The sequence below is a fragment of the Cygnus olor genome, chromosome 1, assembly GCF_009769625.2.
Source record: "Cygnus olor isolate bCygOlo1 chromosome 1, bCygOlo1.pri.v2, whole genome shotgun sequence".
Taxonomy (NCBI): domain Eukaryota; kingdom Metazoa; phylum Chordata; class Aves; order Anseriformes; family Anatidae; genus Cygnus; species Cygnus olor.
In genome coordinates this window covers 147,019,752-147,043,580 of record NC_049169.1, presented here as the reverse complement: position 1 = coordinate 147,043,580, position 23,829 = coordinate 147,019,752, and the positions used below count along the sequence as shown (strand labels likewise).

General features: G+C 40.7%; 1 protein-coding gene across 1 annotated transcript in view; it reads right to left on the bottom strand.

Moving 5' to 3' along the window:
- COL4A2 (collagen type IV alpha 2 chain) overlaps positions 1-23,829 on the bottom strand; it is a 139,968-nt gene that overhangs the window by 100,015 nt on the left and 16,124 nt on the right. The window lies entirely within an intron of this gene.

The following is a 23,829-nucleotide window of genomic DNA, read 5'->3' as shown; positions in this document are numbered from 1 at the left end:
ACATGCAGCATGTATCATATCACAGAAACACAGCTGCTTGGATTCTTCAGGAACATGGACTAAGTCCTAGATCACAATGCAGCACATCTTGCCACGCGTGCTCTAAATCATTGCTACATTTTGCAATATTTACTGGTGGACATAAAGGAAGACAACGGTATCATGTTCAAAACCAAAAGCCAAGCTCCTGCCCTCTCCTTTTCAATGGCTGTCTATTCTAGAGGCGCCTAAAACTTGCTAGCAGCCAACCTCTGTGACCTAGAATTCAGATGTCCATTAAGCTGCAGTTACACCTGTCCTGCCTGTGCAGAAGTGCCTCGGCCTGGGCTGTGAATCTATCAGTCACAACACACGCACAGCTCCATGCAAATCCCTGGAAGGACTCGGGCAGGCAGGCCGTCTCAGATTACACCTCACACGCACTGGCTGCATGAAGAGCAGCAGCCACAGTCACTCTTGTCCAGAAACCTGAACAGCAGAGATGCTGTGCATGCTGTGGAGTAACTTTTAGAAGTGTAACCTAATAATTAGGAATATTATGGAGGCCAGCCTGTGGCCCACCTCAGCTCAGGGTTTCGAACCCCTGATTAAAGTGCCTCGGCAGCCTGGTAAGGAATCTGAGAAGGGGAGAAAGGGATTTCTCATCACTATTTCTGAACCGGTTTTGCCCCACAGAAAATAATAGTGTCAGAAGAAATAGAAGGACTGAAGTCCAGCAGCTACTGGAAGTATGTTTTGGAGCCACAGCTCCTCATTCAGGGCTGCTGATAACTTTCACATGCACTGCTCAGCAGATAAAATTGGAAAGCACTCTCACTCTAGGGTTCAGAGTTAGGCTCCATTTCATTTGCTTCCCTCCTGCCTTGAAAAACCCTGAATTTGTTGTTGTGCTGCAGCAGGAACAGGGAGTCCTTTCACCCTCCCCACCTCCCTCATACTGTGAGTACTTGGAAGGGGGGTGACATGGGTATAAAGCCTCCAAAACAAGACGGGTGCTCTGAGCTGCCCTCCTATTGCTTAAAAAAGCAGTAATGCTGCTGTTCCTGCCTCTAGCCCTGACTCAAGGACCTAAAACATACACAGGGACCAACAATGCAATGCTTGGCATTCTTCAGGTAGCTCTAATCAATCCCCTACTCAACACGTGGGGCTGATTTCTTAGGTATCCACTTCTTGCTTTACACTATCAGGAACCTGAAAACGCAGCTCCAGGCTTTGGATTCCACTCTGTGAGCCAAACGAGTACCGGGTATGAAGCAGGTAGCTAACAGACATTGCCTAAGCCCTCCTTTGATCATATTTGTACAGCTGACTCTTAATCTTACGACAAGCGGCTATATGAAGTTTCCAAAACAAATTGTTATGCTACTCAAGAGGGGGTTCCTGTCTGTATCGTAACTCATCTCATGTATTAGAATAATTTTGTTTCAGGTTTATATTTACTTCTCACATGTAATGAAACAAGTAGGCTTTCCATGCTGATAGAACAGGTCTACAGAACTGAAACCATGCCCTGAGCTATTTAAAGGTTAGGTGTCTGACTCAGGAAATTATTTCACAGAGGTAACAGTGCTCTACATCATGTTCTGAACTCTGTTTTTTGTTTAGACTATTATTTAGAGGAAATAACGAGCTAAGACCGTTTTAGAAACTCAAGCAGCTTGCTTAGGTTGGTCCATTTCAGTCAAATGACTGGATGGTTGCAAACTTATTAAGCCTGTGTTTTGTTCTTATTAACTTGTTTGCAGATGTAATGTGCATCTCTCTTTCAGGATCCTTCATTTCACAGAGTTTCTCCCTCCTCCCCCTTTTCATAAATGAAGAACAGAACTATTCATTTCTATGGATGCCATGCCGACATAACGCTTCTGTGAACATATTCCTCTGCAGGATGCACATCTTCATTGAGGTGCAATGTAATAAGTAGTGCAGCCACTCGTTGGAATTAATTCTGAACTTTTAGAGAGATGTTTTGGAGCTGTAAATAACAGTATATTGCAGCCCAACAGTAACAACTGACAGATACAGTAATTTAATCATGAGAAATTTCAATTATGCCTACTGAGAAAATAGCAAGGAGAACAATAAGTTTATTTCTTTTTAATTAGCAGAGTGTCTCTAAATTTGGTAAATTGTTGCTAAGGAGAAAATAGAGTATGAATCAGAGCTATGGCAAGATAGTTGTGCACTTATAAAAAAACCTGGAGGCTGCTAATACTTATTTTGACTGGAAGAAGTTCAAGGTCTATTGTTTGTGTACTATCCATCATCCAACATTTTAATTTGCATGTTTTAACAATACCAGCAGCTAATGTGGGGACACAATTGTTTTCTTCTACAATCTGAGGAAGCTTTATTTTATTTTCTCATTTTATGTCCTTTAATGCACATAGATCCTTGAGATAATGAAGAGAGAAATCAGGAAGACTTCTCCAAAGGTAGAGAACATAACTGGAAAACATTTGAGACTAGCATTAATATATTTACTCTGGACTACACTTGGGCTCTCTGTATTGCTTGATTTCCACTCCTTCACTTTTTGACTGCTAGTGGGAGGGCTCTGGGAGCTTTTATTCACATGTAACATTTTCTGTTTTGTTATCTATGAACGTTTCTAATCTCTTGAAGGCAGATAATTGCACTGTCATTTAATCTGACACTACCAGGAAGTTATAGTATAAAACATAGTTTAAGAATTTTTAATGTTAAAAATAGATCATTTAAGGATCCTCGTAAAACCTTGAGAAAACCAACTATACACACGGACACACAACTGAGATGAAAAGAAATAAAAGAGAAGTGTACCAGTCAATAATTAGAATGGAAAAAGCCCAACTTAAAACTTAGAAATGGACTATGCAATTTTAAAGTAACACAAAAATGTTTATTTCCTGAGGAAAATACATTTCTAGGAATTTAGCACCAATGGTTAATCCAGATGTAGTTCTCTTGACCTGAGGCAGGTGCCACGACTACCTGTTTGGTCAGTGGGAGAACAGCCAGTCCTAGGGTACAATTCACCCCATCCTGATACTGGCACCTAAACTGATCCCCTACATTTCTCCCAGAAATCACCTACTGCTATCACTTAACTGGAAAGGCGAGTGGAGGTGAGCAGCTTACTTGGAGACATACACCCGCTGTAGAAGTCTACAGACAGGGAGATGAATGTCCTGATTTGCTCAATATAAGGTTGAATGGTAAAAAAATGTTTGCAGCACAATGATGTTCTAGCATCTGTGCAAACAAAGTAGAAGAGTAGCAACAGCCCCAGTTCTGAAGTTGTCTGGCGTGAAAACCTTCAAATCCAGGTCTCGCTTATGTTTTGGATGATCTCAAATCCCACTAATCATTAAAAAATCCAGAGTCTATGCAGAGTCTAGAAATGGGGTTTATATAACTGAATTTTAGATATCTGCAATATACACATCTACACTTGAGCACAACATCTGGCTTGCTGTTATAGACTACACAGAGAATTTCATCGGAACTATTTCAGGCAGTTCAGATAAATCTTATCCCAGAAGTGCCAGGAGATGAGAAAGGCAGCCTAGGGTGACTAGTTCAGATGTGTCTACAGTGCAGACATCCAGTTTCAGGTGAGATTAATCCTATGCTAAGTGTCCTAATCTCACACCCATTTATTGCACAGATCAGCATGGAAGTGGGAACAGTCTCCAAGGAATTGGGAATTAGTTCTCTGACTGATAAAATCAAACAGGCACCTACCCTGGGAAAGCTCTAACCACCAGGTCATGAACTAGGCTGGAATGGATAAAGAAGGGGGAATGAGGAAAGAAATGAACAGAAAAAGAGAAGAGGGAATTTTCAAACTCTTCTTTTAACATCATTTGGTTACTCTGTGGTGGAATGAATATATGATTGATGGCTCAAGAAATTTGAACATCACTTACATTTAAGCACAAATAAGGGAAAACATACCATCTATGTCTGTAAACCTGTTTTTTGCCTGGTGCAAACAATTTCCCTTTTTATGTATGAAACAGCAAGCATAAAATGTCTATGTTGCAACAGAAAAAACATTTGTTGACCTTTCGCTTTCTCATAATTTTTTTTTGTCCCAAAATAATATTACTTATGTTAGTACATCTTCTGCCAACAAAAGTCAACTTCTCTTCCAAGAGTTCATGGAGTTTTGCTTTTGACTTAAATGTAGTTTCTTTCAGTCAAACTCCTAAAAAACCCTAGAAATATATACCCAGTTCTCTTTAAAATTTTCCACCCATTAATGAATTTTTTATTACTGATCCTGACCACATTTATGTAATTGTTATCTCTGCATGCCCATTCAAGTATCTTCACTCTAGTGGTTGGTATTCTGACAAAGAACAAAGGCAATCAGAAGACAGAACTCAAAGTAAAGTTCTATGAGTACAGAAAGACCAGAAAATATAAGCCATTTTGTTACATGTAGCTTCCCCCCCCTCCCCCCCCAAGAAAAATACAGAAATTACAATGTAAATATTGCAAACTGGAATCAAAAGACTCTGCACACTGACATTTTCTTTGATAAAGTTTTATAGGTTGCAGTTGTGCATTAACTTCTGCCTTGTCACAGCTTGATTCTGTGCTTGCCATCAATCACAGCAGCCCCTCCATGCAGGCTAAGGTTTACCAAGGAGATTTCAGAAGGCCTGGGAACTTGCTGAAAAGCTGAACCATGGCTGGGGGTGCTGACATACTGCGTGCTTCTGCTTCACGTGAGATTTGAGCCAGAAAGTTAAGTCAGGACTGCAAACCTGCCTCTGAGGCAGCACACTGTGTTGAGACTGGCCCACGCTTCCAGTACGAACCTCTTTTTCCACGCCTGACCTTCAGTTGTCAACACTCACTCTAATTTCAAATTTGGTCTGTAAGGCCCTCACATGGAAGCATTAATCCTCTACTGCCTTTGAAAGAAAAGAGAAAAAAAATAAAGAGTATGGTTGGATACTCCTGTTGCTGAGGAAGCAGACAGATAAGAACTTCATTGGTTTCAAATGTTACTGCACAGTTGTATTTGCTCAAAACAAGCTTTTCACTCCTTAAAAAGACGAAAACATTTGTGGCCAGGATGCCAAATTTATTTCTCTAGAAACTCTCATACACAATCCTTCAAAACAAATATGGAGAATGCTGTCTGTGGGGTAGCCTGGGTTAGCCAGCATTAAACTTGGTCTGGAAAATGCTCTGTCCTCAGAGAATTGCAATGCCAGGGGAAGAACCAAACATCTGAAACTGCCTGCCTGCAATCCAGTAGCTACGAGTGCACTGGACAGTACGACCACTGTGAAGACCTTAATTGGCGAGGGAAAGGGAGATATAAATTGGCACATTCAGAAAGGAAGGAAAAGATGTGGGTGTGGATCCTCTTTCCAACTGTTCTGAGAATTATTTAGCTAAGAAATAATTCTTTCTTTCATATTTGAATGGGAGCCAGAATCTTTCTGGACTGGATGTATGGCAACTGGAGTAATTTAGTGTGTGACCTCAACATCATATGAATGTTTACACTTCCCACAAAAGTAGGGGGAGCCATGTATTTACATATCCTTCAATGAAAAAAAATAAAAAAATAAATGGAGCCAGAAACTGGCCCCAGGATGAACACGAAGAGACTTACCACCAGCCATACAAAGAAAGCTGGTCGCTTCACTACTGCCTGAGGCAACCTCCCCAGTGTGATGCTTCAATGCTTGTGGCAAGCACTTATGAATTATTGATTTGTGTGGAGTTTCCAATGCCACCTCTTTCGTGATGGATTATGTAGAGAAAACTGTAAAGCAGGTTGCCAGGCATGCAAGCAGCTTGCTTGGCTTCTGGGTCCTGATGGGCATATGATCGTCAACAGAGAAAGAGTATCCCAAAGCAGCACAGCTCCTGGGGACTGTCTGCGGCTGAGCAGATAAAGGATGAGAGAATACAAAGTCTCTGATGCTGCAAAGTCCCCAAAAGACAGAAACTTGCCCTTTCTAGTGTGTCTCTGCAAGTATGTCAAAGCCAGCAATGGGGAACATGAATTCTGTACCTCTCGGACGTGAAGATATAAAAGACTTTCCTCTTATGGACTGGCTTGTGGCTCTTGATTATATGAACTTTCTGGCATGCAGCCTTGATTTGAAGGCTGTATAGTTTCATTTCAAAGTGAAACTTCACAGCTCCACATCTCACTTTATTTGAGGTACTACTTACAATCCCCTTTTCAAATTAAAAAGCTCTCTCATCCCAGTCTTGAGACACTGCCTTCTAACAACTGCAGAAACCAGACATGCTGCAGTGCGAACTTACCCTTCGCATTTTCATAAAAGCATTTCTAATTTTGTGGCTTTCATCCAAACACATATTTACCCATAAAACCAGACGGAATCCAGAAGGAGCTGCTGTGACATAGTAGGCATTAAAAGAAGAGGAAGGTCTTCAAGAGGCTCAGTCACAGAATAAAGCTAAAGAGCTGCCTAAATGTATAGCACGGATATTTGAATAATTGTCCAGGGGTCTTGCTCACTTGCCCAGCGTGAGGCTCTCTGCAAACAGTAAACTTCCCAGCAAGCAGCCCATGCTGTGACATAGTTTTCTGTCAAGAATTCAGTGCATGGGAGTCTGGTATTCACAGGTAAAGAAGTTGGATTCAGCTGTATTTTGCGTTTTTTTTTTTTCTTTTTTCTTTTTTTTTTTCTTCACAGAGATGTTATCCTAAGAAAGGGACTAGAACACAAGATGGGAAAAACCAGTTAAAACATTGTAAAACGTCAAACAATAAAAAATGGTCACCTTTACATAAAAATTCATTGCTGCTGCTTATTTTTGAAGAATCTGCAGTGCTATCAGGTAGGGAATCCTAAAAGCAGCAGCTGGTCTCTGCTTGAATATGCTGTGACTCCCAGGACCTAATGAAGGTGGGTTAAGATATAGAGGGCTTTTCCTAGAACAGAACTGCATCTAGAGGAGGAAAAGCAGTATCCTCTGCCTCTTCCCTATTTGAGATAGGTGATTTTGTTCCTTAGAGGAATGATAATTTTTGTCTTAATGATCAACTAAAGCTTGAACACGTGCTAGCAAGAGAGGTGATGTTGCAAACTAGGCTTTTTTTTTTTTTTTTAAAGATGGTTGCAGCCATGGCTGAAGATGCCTCTTACTTCTTACAAAGGGGCAAATGCTACACAGTCATCAGCTGACACCTACAGCCTAGAGTGATTATGGAAGAACAATAAATGTGTTGCTCATGAGCACTCCATTTGCAGGTTTACCAGCTTAAGAATCAGATTTGCCAACAGAAAAACCACAGATTTGAGTCTAGTAAGAGCTTGAAGCTGGAAATGTATTACTGAAGGTAAGCAAAGGTACAGAAATTCATTATTACTATTAATTAAGGTAGGCCCGTTGGCTTCCCTGATTATAATAGGCTCAGACACCTTGTGAATACGTAGATGCCTAAATTTAGGTGACTTATCAACTGACTCCTTGTTCAGAAGGTGAATTTACTTCTTTCAGCTAAATCTGAAAGGTAGAGGGTACAGACGTAGCTGATGGGAAATCTGATTGATAAATTAAAATTTGGTTTGGTATCTTTTAAACTTGATTCCATCTTTGTAAAAGCATGCTTTTAGAGATGTATGCTATTTCAGTCTATTATTGTTCCTTATGAGAAAACAAGACTCTACCATCCAACATGGCACTCCTCATCTGGTAGGATGGTGGTCTTTAGTGTACAAGTGCTGGGACATCCTAACATGAGCCCTGCTTCCCAACACAACATTCCCAGGAACAAAGTGTATCTCCACAGAAGCTACCTAGGTGATTTTAAAAGCTAGTATTGCAGGAGTCAGAAGTGTTTTCTAGTTAACAATGATGATGATGAAAGCTCTCTGATATGATGAAGTAGACATAATCACTCTCTAGGGAGTCTGTGATGACAAAGCGTACTGAAAAACAGTCTGCCTCTCCCTTAATTTTTATTCTATCATTTTATGTTATGCAACCCCCTATGCATTTTGCATTTGACTTGCATAAGTGTAAATGCTCATGCAAGGTACAAGTCAGTCGACAGTGTAATAACCTCATATGTTCAGTTACACTGCACGGTGGATGAAAAAAGATTTTCCATAAAGGAATGAGGGTCGAGACACTGTCAGCCCTTAATCTGAATTTGGCTTCTGTCCAATATCTTATATTACTGGAATAAAATCCCCCTTCTCATCCCCAAGCACAGAAAGCCATTTGTTCACATACTAGTAGCATAATAATGAAATACAGCATCCACTCATTAAAGTAGCAATTTCTATATTTAACTACTTTTAGTTTCCGAAGTTCTGGAATGACATCCAAATAATGATATCATTTGCTTCAAACAATAGAAAGTCTGGATGCTATTCTATATATGGAGATTTTTGTAGTCTATTTATAAACCTCGCCAGTTATTTGACCTGTCTAGTTTACTCACCTACGTAAATTGGCAGACTCAGGAAACTTGCTTGAGAACATATTATTCTTAGCAGTTAGTAAATCTGAAAGTTGCTAAATTATACTTGAGATATGTAACCAATATTTCTGAAAACTCATTTGCACCTTTTATGCAAGGAACAAACAAGCCTGTCAGTGTAGGACAGAGTTTTGCTTTTGAACAAGCAGCAGTACAATTGCATTAGCCCTACTCGTGGGGAAGGGATTGATATAAAACAGCCGCACAGCTGTTTTCATGGCTGTATCGTCTATATTTGTTCAGTGCAGTGCAACAGAGCCAGTTTTTCCCAAAACATAAGCACAGCCACAGAGGTTTTATTCCAGTTCCATGATTAATTACTTAAAAGTGCTAGATTGTGCATGCACTGCATTTATAAACTGAGTTAACTTGTTTTCCTCTAAGAACAGTTATTTACAGCCGTAACCTGCTGACCTGGTTTGTATGCGTTCAGAGATCATGGGACCATGGCACCATTTTGGCTTGGGAGGGGTTAGGTTAGTGACAGTTTGTGATGACCTTTTTTAAACCTGTTGTGCCTACAGAATTATATATAGCAGAGAGAAAGAAAGAGAGTTGAGATGAAGTTCTTCCTGCAGAACTATGTACTAAATTGTAACTAGTAAATAAATACACCAAGAATCGGGATTACGGCACTACTGAGAGCATGATTTGAAAGGAATGGATTTGCACAGGTTTATCACTGATGGCACAGCCTGACTGACACTGCTTTTATCATACATGATGAGTAGTTCTAGCCCTGTGTAACTCTTACAGTTGTGGCTCATTTTTCAGAGTTGGCTCTTAGACAAAGGAATGATCTGGAAATATTAAATGTGGAAATTTGGTATGCAACTTTTCAGAACAGCTTCTCAGGATTGGACTGGTATTTCCTTAAAAGTAAGAAAAATGGACAAGAGGTTTGCAAGCTGGGAGAAGAACTATATTTTATGATGGAAGTGTTTACGGCTAACTGCTTGGTCAGATGCAACACCCACCATTTCCTTTCTATTTCAGTCAAGAAAAAGCCCATGAGAACTGGCTTTCTAACTGACCCACTTCACTTTTCTGTTTAGATTTAAAAACTTAACCTCCTCACTGAGCCTGCCACTCTCTGCTCTGTGTTAATCAGTGTAATCATTGGTAAAAGATCTGTGTAAAGCTGACTGCTATAGGAGGTATAACAGAAAGCATGGTAGAGGATCTAACATATCAGGACTAAATGCAGACCTCAGTGAGAATTTTGCTATTTCCAGTGGAGTCAAGGCAGGGAATATAAAATATAGAAAAAGGTGTTGAGGTAAGATCTCTTCCTTGTGGATATAAAAATGTAACTACTAGTGATAATCTCCTTTCTCACCCATATACTTTTGACTAACAAAATGTTTTAATATATTTTTAAAAAAGAGAAAAGAAGGAAGGTAGAAATTTTTTTTTTTTTTTCATTTGCTAATAAGATGCCCCAATGCACATAAGAAACACATTAAAAATCAAACAGCAGAAGCATTCTTATTCTTTCTCATAAAACTTACACGATACTTTTCAATTCCCACTTCCACCAAAAAGCTGTTTTATTTACTTGTTATGTACTCAGGTGACAAAACCTATACCTCAACATAATGCTTATTTTGTATATTTGTAGTATATAGATGTCAAAATCACAAACCTGGAATGGACAAATTAAGTTCTCCTCGATACTAAAAAATGAATAACAGCCAGTTTTTGCTTTGGTTATATTTTTCATACCCACTTCTACATAGATTTCTTCAGATGGGTGGGGAAGAGTTTTTGCAGGGGAAGGTCCAATTTCCTTCAAAATATCCAACTGACTGTACAAGAATGTTAGCACAAGCACACCATGAAACATTGGCTCGGGAGAAGATAATGCAGGATTTACGTTTATCCAGAACAAGGAGAAGACTCATCGTTCCCATATGTACTACTGACTTGACACTTGCAACCTGCTTCTGTTCAGTTCAACAGCTGGGCGGATTTCTGCAGTACTGTAGACTGGAGTTGAACGCACTTTCCCAGAGCTACACGATGAGTCACCAGTTCAGCTTGGTCTAGGATCTGAGACCTTCCTGCCTTCCAGTCCATTACTCTAACCAATAGACAAACACTGTCTGCATTGCTGTTATAAGTGTTGTGGCTCAGTCTCCACACCAAAAATGCTCTTATCACAGTACAAACAACTAACATACTGAGATTATAAACAACCAAATATCAAGCTTCTTTAAACTGACTTAAGTGATGTCACTTGGCTTTTCTTTCACATCCTTTTTCATTATGTGCTTCTCTTTGCAAATGGATCTAAGAAAATCCAGAAGTGTTCATGCCTTGGCAGTAAAGAGCAGAAAACAGATAAGAATAAATGAAGGAACACACCTATATTTCACTGTATCAGAAGTGAGACAGTCTTAACTCTTAAAAGAGGTAGGACGGACCGCTCAGTGCTCATCAAGCTCAAATGTCTTAGCAATTTGTAAGCGATGTCTGATTCGGAATCTGTTTCCTGCATAAGCTGTACAGCCCATGGACCTCATAAAGAGAACTGAATTAGAAATTCAAAGGAGGAACCAGTAGATTGGATTTATGTACTCAGCTTTGCCATAAACATATTTTTTGAAGCTTCTCATAGGTGATGTCAACTCAAGATGTTGATTTTGAGCCATAATGCCCAAAGCCCAAGACTGGAGCTTAGAAACACTTTATCAGCAATATCATGGAAATAACCTGGGATTGCAAAATTCATGTTAAAGGGTCACAGTACTGCTTATCAAAAAGATCCAAGCTCTATCTCCTTGCTTGCCTCCCTGAAACCTCACAGATGACATCTCATGCCTCTGCTTGGACAAGATCTTTAGATAGGAGACCAGTAATGAGACTGTCAATGTCTTGGGCAGGTACCACTGTATTAGGGCAGTGATGAGGCCACTCCTAAGATCCCAAACCTGAAAACCCTGTGGCTTTTACTTGACATAAGACACAAGACTGCCAAACTCCAAGGCCTGGTACGGGACAACAGCTCTCCTGTGTAGACTAAGGAGTCTGGACTCCAATGAACCTTTATGATAGGTATGCCTCAGCCACTGTAAGACTGTTCTCCAAGGGCTCTTTGCTCTCCTATGCAAAGCTACAGCTTCATTTTCAGACAGCAGGGGGTAACACAGAAAACTGTGTATTTATCTTGTTTATCTTTTTCCTCATCACAGAGCTGTCAATTTTTATGCCATATTTTGTGAGCAGGATAGATCCTGAACGTGACACATTTCTGACAGAACTGCTACTTTCCCCTCCTAGCAGAATCCTCTCACAATTTACTTCTACAGAAGAGATTCAATGCTTGAACTGCTGAAGGCATGGTAAAATAGCATCATGAGCTGCCTCTTAACTAAATCTTTCCTTCTGTGTTCTTTTTTTCCATGCTCTAATAAATTATTCCATTTGATTTTTGAAATGCAAATCTTTTTCATGAATAGGTTAAAGTATTGACCCACACTTGGATCAGTAATGAGGCTATACATCCTATCAAGCCTTGTCAGCAACAGCTGCTGTTCACAAATGGCTCTCACCAAGCATGTATTCTTTGAGGTGCTGAGCTCTGAGTGTGCAGCACCTGCTACCTGCATGACTAGAGCCTCACTCCTTGCCTAGTGAGATGAGCAGCAGTCCCCAGAAAATTCCCACTTTGTTTATATTGCGTAGTTTGTGAACTCTTATATCCTGAAAGGTAAGAAGAGGGTTTTCCTAGCTGTCAGATCCTGGAACCTGTTTAACTGAATTGGAAAGATGCTAAAGCAAGTATTGGAGGCATTTGCTCCAAAACTCATCCTCCTTATTTCCTTAGTGTGTACTTACACACACACACACGTGTAATTCTTTTTCCAGCTGTGAAGTATAATATTTTTTCTTCTGGCTCTTTTTCCTTACTTTTCTCTTTCTTCTTATGTACACATTTCTTGGGTTACACCCAGGCAACTACTTCTCAGTAGCAGGAGATCCCAAATCAGCTGCTACTTTTGTTTCAATTTCAATTTTGCTGCTAAAGTACAATCTTTTAACACAGTTGGACCTTTTCTCTACAGTTCCCAGTTTTCATGGTGCCAGTTGTTCACATAGTCCATTCAAAACACTTATGCTGCATTCTTTGTTCCTGCACAGTATTATAATTTCCGCAGACTTTTCTGACTGTTGCCCACTGCCTTCTTTATGCATACACATGCTCCTTCCTTCTCACTGTACAACATGCAAGTCACCAGATCATTTGGAGGACTCCCTGGATTATAGTCACACCATTAACCCTTCTTTTGTGGCATTAGTGATTCCTGATGTCCCCTGTTATACAGAACACTGGCTTTAGTATCTAAAGAAAGTGCTTCTCCCTCCCGATGCTCACGTGTTTCTGTATTACATGCAAGACAGATTTTGGAGTCTAGGCCTAGGTATGCAAGACAACTGAAAACATGGGCATGACAAAAACAAAACTTGGAGACCTTGGAAAGGGAATAGCAAAGCACCTTAAGGATTTCCCCATCCCCTCAATTTACTGACCAAGAGAAAGGATGTCTGTAGAAACAAGTTTCCTAGAAATTCTTGTGACTCTCCCGCACCCTTTTTCTTCTCACTCATCGTGCAGTGGAAATAGCCAATACATCTGAACTCACTGAATCCATCCATATTCCTTAAAGACGGACAAAGAACCTCTTGTCACATACTAGAGAACTTCATCACCATCATAAAGTGTGATATTCTCAGCTGCAAATTCCTGCTACTGTGTGTACTAGATCCCATGGCAAAGAAGAAGATTTTTTTTTTTTAACTTTAGGTGACTAAAACATCAGTTCTTTTGTTTTCCTTATTAAGCGACAACAGTAATATAAGAAGTTATGCTAAAATCTGCTCTTAAAATCTCATAACAGCAGAAAAAACCCTTCTCCACACAAATTTCCTTTTTTAACATTTACAGACCCAAATCCAATTATGCTAATCTTTGTACAAAAGCACGGCAATTGTACCTGTTACCCCTTAGTAGTAACAGTCCAACTCACATCTTCTTCTAGCAACAGGAGACCTAGATGATACACGACTTACAATACTGAAGACAACAGCTTATGCCAGATGCTAAAACAGCAATGGGATGCATTACAAAAACAATTTTTGCCCTTTTTTTTTTTTCATTTTGACTGAAGACACGTAAGTTATTAGCCAACTGTTTCCTATCATCCCTTTTTAACAATCTTCTGCTTTCAAGGGGAGAGCAGTATAGTGCCGACGCTTTGCTGTGTCTATTTTGCTAGAAGTAGCTGACAGAGTTGGCAAAGGGGAGGTTAACTTAGTTCTCACTTCCCCTGCCCCCATCCACCCCCCATCCCAGGAAGGCAGTAGGAAAAAAGGAATTGTTCTTCTGAATTCCACATCCGTCCCGTCTCCTCCTGGGAAGAGACAGCTATTTCTTATCTTGGCTGTTTTACATCACTGAAATGTGAAGGGAGAGCTGGAAGGAAGGAAATGAGAGAAAAGACAGAGACCTCTATGCTTCAGAGCATTGGAGGGAATTGCTGTCTACGTACCAGAAAAAAGAAGGGTGGGGTGTTGGTGGTGGGGATGGGAATGCTGTAGGTATTGACAACCTAGAAATCCTCCATTGATAGAAAAATAAAAACAAAAAATAGTGAAAAGGTGATACTTGACCTGCTATCTGCTCTTTAGGCATTTAAAAAATATGCTTAAATAAGTTCCTTTGCATTATTTCAGTCTGCAAATTTCTTTCAATAGCGATTGACCTCTGAGATCCTAGAAAAAAAAGATATAGCTGTCCATATTATTCATGCCTCAAAGATACAAAGGAAAGAAAAACATCCTTTCTGCACTATTCTAAGATACATTGCCCCTGGAAATAGGGACCTATGGCTAAAGCTTGCATAAATGAAATCATTTCATAATACTTCAACAAATAACAGCAGGGTTAATTTAGCCTTCCTGCTGGGGATCATAAATATGCATATGGATTCTCTGAGAAGACACAAGGAAATTTTAGTTATCTCATTTAGAAGAAGCTCTGTTTAAAGGACAAGGACTTGATACATGAGGGGTAAACTCCAAAAGACTGAGAGTTAGAGATAAGCACCCAAAACTCAGAGTACTTCTCTGAAGCTTATCTCAACTACTTGATGTCCTGTGAAACAGTACCAGAAATGTTGTACAAGCAGGCTCTCTGTGGTAATTTCAGAACTTCCTTTCAGGCCAGAAACTTCATCAATTTGGTAGCAGTTTTCACCTCTGGACCTTGCAATACACTGAGAGTGTGGCGTGAGAAAAGGAAAGCCAGTAACTTAGAAATTCCTCCCACCAGAGTGTTAAACAAGCATTTCAGAATTCAGAATTCCTCACTTGAGAGTTTTGCCACCGCAGTAATGGAAGCTTAGAAAAATTCAATTATTTTTTTCCTGTGAAAGTATGTGGTCTGAAGAGCAGACATTTCTCAAGAACTCCAGCGGGTGAGTAGTCTTCTCCAGAGGCCAGAGAAGGAACAACATCTGTTGGCATCTGCTAGCAAGGACAGGGAACTGCACGAGATGAAACAACAGACAGGGCAGTATCAGGCTTATTCAAACACTTATTTTTTAGCGTTTCATGCCGTTGTGTTAAAAACATCAAAGTTAAAATGTAGAAAAAGGTACATATAAACACATTTGCAAAAACTTGGGTAATTTTCCTGTGCCTGGGGGCACAGGGATATACCAGGGAATATACCTGGGGTAAACAGTAGTCCGAATGAGCTGTTCTAGTCATAAGAAGCAGTCGTGTGTATGTCGGGAAAAAGATTTCAAGACCTTTCCTTCCTTCTGTTCTTTCCTTTCTTTCTCTTTGTCTTTCTTTTTCTTTCTTTTTTCTTTCTCTTTCTTTCCTTCCTTCCTTCCTTCCTTCCTTCCTTCCTTCCTTCCTTCCTTCCTTCCAACCTTCCTTCCAACCTTCCTTCCTTCCAGCCTCTCTCCCTCTCCTTCTCTCTCTCTCCTGCTCCCTCTCTCTTTCTCTTTTCACTTTAGAAAAGAAAGAAGACTTAATTCAGTAAGCCCGTTCTGTGCAACTGGGGCTCTGCCTGGATGCTTGCATCACTGCACTTTTTGTAAAGGAACAGAAACAGCATGCGGCCTGCTGCGAGGCAGGCTGAAAAGCCCAGCGAAGGGAGTTGTCAGGAAGCTGGCTGGCGGAGCAGCAGTCACAGCTAGCAGCAGCAACTAATGGCCAAGCCAGCAGCGGAGCTCTGTCTGGCACAACATGTGCCAGGATTAGGGCCAGAGCAGGCTCGTCTGCAGACGGCGCCCACCCCTGTGACCTGGTCAGCCTGCTCCCACGGGGGACAAGGGCATGAGGGGAACACAAGCCACCTCAGCAGCTGCTCACAGCTCCTGGAGGGCAGCTTGATGCTGCCAATGCATCCGCGATAGCAGCTCTGCCTCCTGCTGTGGATTACCTAGGTTTTCCTAAAATGACGTATGATTAATTGGGAGGTAGAAAGAACAGGGAAGTGTAAAGATTTATTTATTTAAGCCCTTTCATTTGATTCATTGTTCCTGTGGAGGGAAGTACTGCTCAATAAGAGAGTGTAATTTAGATTGCCAGATTTCTGGGTGGAGGCTCAAACTGGTGGTGTTTATTTGGCTCTCCAGTGTTGTTTTTTTTGGTAAGGAGAGTTAAAATTGATGCTGACCTATTCTGCTTCTTGCCAAAGGGGTTCCTCTTACGTTGAATTCCTTGCCGGGTTAGACATCAGCGCTCTTCCTGAATGACATGGGCAGACACAGATGTCTGAAGAACCAGTGCAGACAAGCATGTACCAAATCTAGAAGCATTGCTATCTCATTTGTAGATGGGTGTGATGGAGAGTAATTTATCACTAGGACAGTTTGGAAAAGCTGCTGTTGCAACTATAACGTCAAATCACACTTCTGCCAGTGGAGTACCTCTATACAAAAAATACAAATTGGGAAAAGCACAGGATTTCCCTTTCTGGCTTTACCTATACTAGAGGCTTTTGTCAAAAAAAATATATACACGGAATCCACAAATGGCTGGATTACAAACCTGGCTAAAGATTGCTTAAAGAGACCCTTACATTTAGCTAGGTGATGAAAATGACGCAACTGAGATGCCCCACTGCAACACTGTCCACTACTTCATAATAGTAAGCTCACCTGTAAATATTACATGCCATAATAATATTACTCAGTTTATTAGTTATTCAGTTATTATTGTGTTTAGATCTTACATGTTTTTGACTGAATTTTTGGTTTCAGGGATCATATGAACTATGCTATTTTATCATGGATATTAATTCAGAAATCTTGCTTTTTAGAAGATCATTTCTCTATTTTCATTTTTGGAAAGAAATTCTGATGAAAACTGAAATTCCAAAGGAATTTATTCTTTTTTGGAGAGCAAGTTCTGAAACCCCGCAGAACTTTCTACTTTCCCATAATAAAACTCCCTTGACCTCTAACACCAGAACTATCCATTCCTCCGAGCGCGGAACACACCAATAAAATATTTACCGTCTCGGAAAGCCGCTGGCAGTGCTTTTCATACCATCCGTGTTCAGACTCCGGGAGTTCTCAAGAGCTGGGTGAGGGTGCCTCCTGGACAGCTGTCAAAAGCTGGGCAGAGAGTGCTTAGCATGCCACGGGAGGTGAAGGGCCCGCAGGGGAACCGTTACTGACCTGCACCATCCCAGCACGCCTCGCCTGCAGCTGCAGCTCAGCCACCACCTTCCAGCTTTGACACAGATGCCCTCCTTGCCTACGTTCCTCTAGCAGCTCCAGAAGCATTAATTGCTTTTAATTTTCAGTCCTGAAACTGTGTTGCTATGCCAGTCCCTTTGTTTCACCCTGCAGAACCTCTCCTTCAGCAAGGAGGTACCTGCAGCGTGTATTTTTTGCTGTGATTCATTTCCATAGCTGATGAGATGTACTTGCATTTGTACTGCTCTTCACACAGCTCTTGTCCAGCCTGCTTAAATAACTCCAGCTGCAACTTATATCATCCGAGGAACTGATCGACATCGGTGCTACCAAATGTTTTCATTATGCTATTTTAAACAGCAAATTATGGCCCCTCTTGTAATTATGAAGCTGAAATAATGAAGCTGAAATTATGAAGTTGGATGCCTAACGGGGCAACCTGCTCTAGAGAACCTGCTTTGGCAGGGGGGTTGGACCCGATGTTCTCTTGAGGTCCCTTCCAACCCCTACAATTCTGTGATTCTGTGAAATTTTGATACAGTGCCTAAAAATGCATTTATAAAGCTTTCTGTTACTGTGCTTTATTTTACAATTTTGCGGCTCAAAAATAAAAATTGTGTATGGTAGGAGACAGCAGTGACTGTATCAAAACACATAAAAGTCTTTAATCAGCCAAGGCAAGGTTTGGAAAGAGTATTTATAGAGGTGTTACTTTTTTGGGGGGTACTGAAACAAAATGTAAACTGCATTTGAAAGAAAGTATTTTACAGCTTTGACTACATGTTTTGGCTCTATACAGTCAAGTAGGTGACATACTTTCTACGTAAAAGCAAAGTAAAAAACATCCATATCAAAAGGATAGTTCACTTGCGTTACTCATTTCTCTTTCCCAAGCACAAAAGAACAGAGTAGGAAAAAAAATGTCTTTCAGGTATTTTTGAATGACATCCATTACGCATGTTAGAAATGTGTCTTACTTTCTTTTATCTCAGAAATAGCACACACTCTCTGGAAAATAGTAATAATAAAAAAAATCATGCAGCTTTCTTTTCCATGCCTCAATACTGACTGAAGGTGCATGTGCTCTAAGACATCTCCTCTGCTTCTGTGAGGCATGCTGAGCTACACTGCGCTCAGGAGATCGGATGAGACCATGGGTTGAACAGATCAGATTGCAGGCCATGAAGACTAGCAAGGCTGCTGCAGTTGTCTTCAGCGTACAGCAGGAGCCTGGGGACATGACTGCTGTAGCACAGCCTCCTGCATGAGATCACGGGCCAAGCAGAGAGGAGTTTCAGTGGGCTGCCAATGGCAGATTTGGTATCCATCACTTTGCTATCCGACCTCACTGAGATGTCAGAAGGAAATTAGGTCCTATTTCAGCTGTGACTGAATGTTTGACTTTTGTAAGCCTGACTGAAGGAAACTTGGCCTAGGACCCCGGTCCAACAAAATTATCAGTAGTGAGTACCACATGCGAAGACCCCTCAGAGACACAGCAATGTGGATGTGTTCGTGTCCCAGGGTGTCAAGGAGGACTGGCATTAGCAGCCGGAGAGGGCAGAGCATGCTGCCACTGCTGAGGATGCAACAGCTCTGTTTGAGTGCTGCTGCCAAGCTCAAATTCCAGATGCTGAGACAGGAAGTTAACAGGAGAAGGCAAAGGAGACAAGTCAGGCAGTGATCCTTTCCAAGGAGAGAAGTCTTGTTTCACTAAAATCCTCCGCTGCATTGAAGTCCTTTTCTCCTGTCATTCAGCTGCTCCCCTGCTTTAGGACAGGGCAACACCTACTCCATGAGGAAACAGGGTACCACAAGCAGCGTGTGTGGAACAGGTTCCTGGCTAGCAATGCAGAAAAAAAAAACACAACAAACATTTCTCTCTTTCTTGCTCATTTGCAAAAGAGGGAATACTGCTGAGAGCTCTCAAGCCTCTCTTATCTCTGAGACTGATCCTTGGAGAACAGCCGGCAGCAAAATGAACTTTTCAGGGAGGCTGAATAGCAAATAAATGTGGGTCGCCTGGACTAGAGAACAGCACCACTACATCTTATCTTCTTTTGACAAACAAGTTAGCATATTCTTCGTTCCTTACTTGACAAATGTAAGCAGACACAAAGGGTATGTAGGGACATAACATCATTTTCTTCCATTTCTTAAAAATAGCAAAGCTAAAAGATCTTCTCTCTAAGCACAGTATATTCTAAACTTAGAAATACACAGACTGCAGAAAGGTTTCTAGGACTTATTAAATAATGCAAAAGATAGTTCCTTCCATCCTTCCTGTTTTCCTACATGTCTGTTAGCAAGTAGATGGGAAGAAAGTTGTCATTAAGGAACAGGGAACTGAGTTATATCCAAGCTAAAAAAAAAAAAAAAAAAAGAAGAAACTAAAGAACTGAAAGAAACTGTATTTCAGCATTAAGGCAGTATTACATAGGGGTTTCCCAGACTTGCTTGAATGATGGCAACAACTCTTGACTTCATGAACAGGTGTCTGTGTTCTCAACAATTCACAAACAATTCTGAACTCACAAATTCAAACCTGTGCAATCACTTCTTTCACTCTCCCATTACATACACTCACGCCCATGCTCCAGCATCCTCAGCTGGAGCTGCAGATAGTCTATGAGCTTCTTTGCAGCTTGCCTGTGCTAGGGGCCAACAGCAGAAATGGGCATTTCTGATTTTACCCATGCACAGACAGCGATTCAAGTGGGCAGAGCTGGAAGCCACCATCTCTGGAGGGCACACATGTACCACTTTCAAATAGTGTGCATATATGGCTATTACAAAATAAGTAGTCCAGGAATCATGCATAAGACTTAAGTGGAAAGAAAATGGAAGTTCTGCTCATTTAGACTGAAAAAGGACAGTCACAAAACATTTGGTTCCCTACTGCAGCCCCAGTCATGAAGCAGGCACCAAACCAGCTGGTTTGCAGCTTCAGTTTTGGTACTAGAGACCAGTTATGTATGTCATTTTTGTTGGTCTACGAAAGGAAAACATTCATCAGCACTAGTCCTGAGACCTGTGTATGGAAAAGCCACAACAATAAAGCAGATAATTTAGAATATTCATTCTATATAAATGCCATAAAGAAGACACAGTTGTAATGGCAGGACCGGGTTGGCAAAAAAAGTGTGATGACTTGCAGGAAGCAGAATTAGGAAACCTAAAATCTCAAGGAACATATTCAGAAAAAAAGTATCATTTGACTGCTACTGAATGTTTCAATTGCACTAAAAAAATGTCACATAAGCTAACTTCTGTGCTGCTGAGTCTTTTTAAGCAAAAGTATGCAAAGTAGCTTTAAACTTATCTCTTATCTCCATGATTGCTGTATATGGAATTTTCCAGAGGAATTTGTCTAGCAGATGTTTTTAACTAGAGCCTCAGTAGGGAAAATAAATAACAGTGTTGTGACACTAGGAACCCAGTTGTCATTATTAGTGATGAAGAAAGATAACTGCCTGCCCTGAGCAAGAGTGTTCTGGTGGTCTCAATAAAACTTGAGACAGAGGAAAACAAGCTGAGCTGAGCAGTCAGGGAAGCACAAGTATTGCCTCATGTGCCTTCAACGTACAACAAGCCCCAACCAGTTATTCACCAGTCATCAGTAGCACATTTTAGGAGTGCTTGCTGTGTATCTGGAAAATAAAGTATCAAGAAAAAGAAATTGCCTCTCCCCCAGATGGATGCTAAGAATGAAAGGCTGGGGTCCTCAGACCCTTAAGATGGAAAACATTTATCTTACAGAGGAGTTTTTCATCATCAAAATACTGAAGACGGTCACATGGGACACGGGGGCAGGGAGGGAGAAGGAGCTGGAGCCTGCACATTTAATGCTAACCATGCAGTTTGTTTCTTCCAGGCTGAGGAAGGAAAATGCCTGGAGGAAGAAACTGAGTGGAAATTCTAGAGGGAATTTTGAAGATTTCCTTCCTTCAGTTTTCACAAGGAAGAAGGTGACCTGAACCCTTCAAAGTAAAATAAATGCTCCGTGAATCCTCATATGAATCAACTTCATGTCAAAAGCCCTGCTCTTCTACATGCAACGCTCTTTAAAGAGCTCCTATGGAACAATTTAATAAAATTAGTTCCATGCAATCTGCAGAACTCTACTGCTAATGTGCTGTTTTTGCAATACCAGAAGTAAAATTGAGCATGACTGAACTCTTTTCCTGCAATGTCACGTTGCTTTACAAATAGGAACGGGCTTCAGGCACAGCACTGCGCTGCCCTTTGGGTCCAGGTTAGCCTGTGCAGGGTGGCTGCATTCTCAGGCCTCTTTGGAGAGGCAATGAATGGACACAGTGGGTGGCAGGCTCCTGCAGTGCTAATGGTCACAGAAAAAAATGAAGTGAGACAGGGGGCAGGGGAGGAGGAAAGGGAAAGCAGGACCAAGAAGTGGAAAACTGTTATATTTCCACAAAGCTCAAAGGGAAAGAATAAACAAAGCACTATTATCCCTGCTGTTGCTGCTTTTTTTTTTTTTTTGTAATTCATTTTCTCATTTTTTTTTCACTCGATTTCTTTCATCTTCCTGTCTACTGATCTTTCTTTAGCAAAAAAATACCACGTTGAGATGCGCTCAGGCTTAAAAACGATTAAACGAAGCACACTGTACTTATCCTCACAAGTGCCTCTTTGTGAGGAGACGTCTCCCTGCCTTCCTGCCGGCCACAAACTTCGGTACTTAGCCAGGTAGCAAAAGCATTTTATTTCAGCATGCATGCTCCCTTTTTCCCTGGACACTGGATGCCCACAGTGCATGGAGCAGGGGTGCCACACATTCCTCTGGAAGCCCCCTGCCCCAGGGCTGAGCCGAAGCAGCCCTGCGGTGGGCTGTGGCAAGCACTGGTGCAGGCTGGCAGCAGCTTCTGCTGGGGTAACTCGCCCACAAGATGCATTTGGGAAGTCAGGAGGCATTTCTTGTTACAGGTGCATGAATGCAACGCAACACTGCTAAGTTGTGCCTGCAAGATCATTACAAATGAAAGCCTATAAAGGTGAGGGGAGGCCAATCCTTTTGCAAACCTGACTTCTGTGTAGCATCTCAGGTTGGAGATTTATATTTGTCTCTACTTTTTCCATTATGAAGAGGGAAACCTTATATCAAAGAGTTTATCAGGTCGACAATAATATAGCAAGTTGGCAATGAGATTTTCAGCTGCCAGGTATCTTTCATTCACTCTTCCAGGCAATGTGGAGAAATTCTTGGATTAGCAGCAAGCAAAAAAAGTGATGGATGTCTGTGGCATACATTCAGATGTATGAAAAGAAATGCAAGGCGTTAGAAATGCATGCCTGGTAACATCTTAACTTACTTGAGAAGGCATATTTTCTTGTCCTAAGTGTGAAATTAGTTTCAATAACAGTTTCCAGGAGATCCTATTATTATAACATAACCATTACATTTATAGTACTTGTGGAAAGGCTTCCCTCTGTTTCTTGGGATACCTCCCAGGAGAGCCTGGCACTGAAATGTCTGACTCAGTAAATACTTATTTTTTGGTAGTGTAACCTTCTTTCCAGCAAATGTGTGATTTATAGTGATTTTTGTGGTAAAATAAATTTGGAATTATCTATCTGCATGGTATTCTTTACTAGACTGAAGAAAAATACTTTTCTTAAAAAATGAGACTTTGAAAGATGCTAAATTTTGTGAGTGATTAGAGTAATAATCAAAAAGTTCACAGAAGGGATCATTGCCCATGCAAGATGAATGACATATTAGACAAGCATGTACAGATAGGGAAAACTTTATTTGACTAGTCCATTAACTTTGTCTCAGGCAAGATAACCCCTCAGGAAATACCTTTTCTATACAGAAAGTAGGACCTCAGCCAAAACGTGGAACCTTATGAAAAGGTTTTAAGTAGTCAGTAAAACTGAAAATATCCATACTGTGTTTCTTTCCTTCAATTATGGCAAAGGTTTCTGTGTCCCAATATATGCTAAAATTGCCATTTCCAAAGAAGCAAATACTTCGTTGCATGCTACTCTTATAAGTAAGACAATCTCTTGATTTTGAAAACTGTAAACTCAAGAGAGGAAATAGCCCCCAAGCCTCTTGAATCCAGAGATACAGACTTTACAACATAATACTTTCCAATGAATGCTAATGGTAATTTCATCTCTTCAAGAATTACTCAAGAACTACTGCATTTTCTATGTAAACTTCATTTGTTTGTTTCCATTATCTTATTGCGAAAATCCAAGTTAGGTAACATACAAGCTCCTCTCCCTATTCCCAGTGCAGTCCTTTATAAACGTAATTAAAAATTCTAACTCAAGAGAACTGTTTGTAAACAATGGTAAACAATTTCCTTCTTCAATGAGATGACCTCTTTTCCTAGGTATCAAGTATCACAGCTTGAGTTTCTCTCTTCACACCGTGAGGTCTGTATTAGGAAACAACAAAGTAAACAATAGAAAGAAGAAAGAAAAAAGACCTAGACCAGCTTAACTTAAAGAACTTAGCCTGACTTCAAAGAACTTAACTGAAATAGTGTGGTTTTCTGATTTCTTCAGAAAATGTTGCAGGGTCCCTAGACTACGTTGCACTCTGGGTGATGCAGTCCCAAAGCACAGAAAATTTCATATGAATGCATATAAAGAATATAT